Source organism: Suricata suricatta, chromosome X, assembly GCF_006229205.1.
Source record: "Suricata suricatta isolate VVHF042 chromosome X, meerkat_22Aug2017_6uvM2_HiC, whole genome shotgun sequence".
In the NCBI taxonomy this organism is placed as follows: domain Eukaryota; kingdom Metazoa; phylum Chordata; class Mammalia; order Carnivora; family Herpestidae; genus Suricata; species Suricata suricatta.
This window is the reverse complement of record NC_043717.1, coordinates 111,070,172-111,072,604: the sequence shown is the minus strand read 5'-3', so window position 1 is coordinate 111,072,604 and position 2,433 is coordinate 111,070,172. Positions and strand designations below refer to the sequence as shown.

The window sequence follows — 2,433 nt, the reverse complement described above, 5'->3', positions numbered from 1 at the left end:
GGATCCATTGGGCATGAAAAGAGTAGAAATTTATCTGGGAAAACAGAGAATGATTCACAGAGAAGGTACTATCTAAACTGAGTCAAAATAATGAGTAGCAATTTTCCCAAAGAACAAGTAGAGGTAGAGTGTCTTGCAGAAAGATTTCCTGGACAAAATTATGAAGGCGTTTACTTCTTGTACTGATCCTGACTTCTATAAAACGTTTCCTTTATTACCTTTTGATATTAGACTAATTGGTTTTCATCCCTAAGAGCTGCAATACCACTCAGTTTCTCATTTTTTAATGTCTGTACGTTATATTTGTTTGTTCTTGCTCTAGATTTTCCCCCCTCTGACCTGGATTAGCATAGCACATACTATTTCAGGGCAGTTTTTTGTCCTTTTCTGTAGTATGTGTTGTTCTTAAATTTTAGGGGCATAAGCTGTGCATTCGTGATGGCTCATTCCATTCTAATGTTCACTGTATTTAGCATTGTATGAGGACACTGGATTCAAGTAGCTCAATGAATTGGTGGGAGTCAGCAATGAGTGGTATGTGGCTTCAGTTCAAGAAAGTGGTGCAAGGAAGCGGAAGAATTTTTGCTCCAGTAAACCTCGATAAGCTACGTCTGTAGTAGGGAGACTTAGGAGGGGTACCGAAAAAGCAAACACGGAGACCTAGGTGTAACACGCAGGATACTTTCATGAGTCCACCTATTCTCCTCTCTGTGCCTGTGGCTCCGAATCTGTTAAAGGAAGGCAATGGACTAGGGCACCCCGTCGTGAGCCTTCTAGATCAGAGGTCCTAGCACTCCCGCCACAGCAGTGCCCGTCCAGGGCGGCGCGCAGGACACGCACCACTCAAGGCCGGAAGAAGTGGGGCGGGGCCTCGAGGCTGTTGGGCCCGAACGGACTGGGGGAGGGGAGCACGGGGCGGATGGTCTCCGGGAAAAAGCAAAAGGCAGGCGCAGGGTTGCCTCCCGAGGCTCCCCTCGCTTGCACTTCCTCCCGCTTTGCTGAGTGGGGAGTCGCGACCTTCAGGACAGGTGGGTCCCGTCCCACGGATCGGGAAGGTGTCTCTTTGGTGGGTGCAGTGGCTGGGTTTCCCCGGGCGCTTTACTGAAGCCCTGGCAGGGGAGGCGGGGTAAGGGGGATGGTTCCCACCCCGGCTGCTCGGTACCCGGGCGGTGGTACTTACCTTAAATCTGGCCGAGGAGAAGGCCGCTGGCGCCTTGCTGCAGGGCTGTCGTCATGTTTTATGCCAGCTGCGCGACAAAGTGAGCCCGGAGATCAGCGCAGGGCCAGATGGGCCTAGCGCTCGGGAAGAGCTGGGAGAGCTGGAGCAAGCTCGGGGTCAGAGTGACGCCCAGGGCACATTGTTTCCTACTCAGTCCGACTTCCCCGCCCTGGATCTGTCACCGACCTGGTGTCTAGCTGTAAGAGAGCCCGGCAGTGGAATGGAAGGTGGAACCCCTTTCGTTAGAATCCCACCAGTGTTCTCTGCGCACATTGTCCCCTTCGGCTGCCCCTCCCGAGCCAGAAAGCCGAGCGCAGTCGGGAGTGGCAGGGCAGGGCCGCGGGGAACTTGCGCGAGGAAGTGCTCTCCCCTAAGACAAGCATTGTGAAAAACCTTTGCAACGTTTTTAACGACTGACTGTCCCACAAACTGGAAAAAGCATTCATCCAGTACCCTAGTGAATGTCCACTCTGAAGAATGCTTTTGTGGATGCTTTATGTTCAAGATTTTAAACCAAATGATTGACCAAAACGTTATTTGTTGAATGAACGTAGCACAGTGCCTAGCAAAACTCTCGTCATAAAAGACTTGGATGGTTTAACAGTTACCCAATCGCTTCAAAAAAACCCAAAACAAACAAAACCAAACCAAACCTTGAACTCTTATATGGACAAACACATCCATAGTTCATTCCCATACAGCAGTCTTTCAGAGTTGCTTCCTAGCTGGCATTGCCCTTTCAGGAACCACTATACTAAAACTTACATACAATTTATTTTACAGTAACTCTAGAGACAGAATTATAAACATGATGGAAAAAAAAGAATTATAAACATGATGGACCAACATTTTGGTGTCATTCCAATTCCACCTCATTAAGAACCTGCTTATCATGAAAATGGCCTCCGTATACTATGCAAAACACTGTAATCTTCACAACTATGAGGGGTGAATGTGTTTGTCACCATACTTAAAGAGGATATATTCTGTCTCATAACCAGGATGATGAATGGAACGCCCACCGGGTTGGTGGAGTGCGAGGGCATCCTGCGCATGCCCCGTCCACGCTTATTTCTGGGACATCTGCACCGGGACAGAGCCCTTCCTGGCTTTGCGCTCTGTACCGGGAGCAGTTCGGGATCTCTGCTTGTCAGCCTTGGGAGGGGCAATACAGTATCCACGCCGACCGCTTGGTGTCTGCTGTATTTCTGGCA

The 2,433-nt window shown here is 49.5% G+C and overlaps 1 protein-coding gene across 1 annotated transcript in view; it reads left to right on the top strand.

The window, feature by feature from the left end:
• The first annotated feature begins 898 nt into the window (after positions 1-898).
• The window catches only part of TMLHE (trimethyllysine hydroxylase, epsilon), a 48,903-nt gene continuing 47,368 nt past the window's right edge, over positions 899-2,433 (top strand). Inside the window, exon 1 of the mRNA XM_029929725.1 lies at positions 899-1,028. The gene's annotated coding sequence lies outside the window, so the exon portion shown is untranslated. The remainder of the gene's footprint in view (positions 1,029-2,433) is intronic.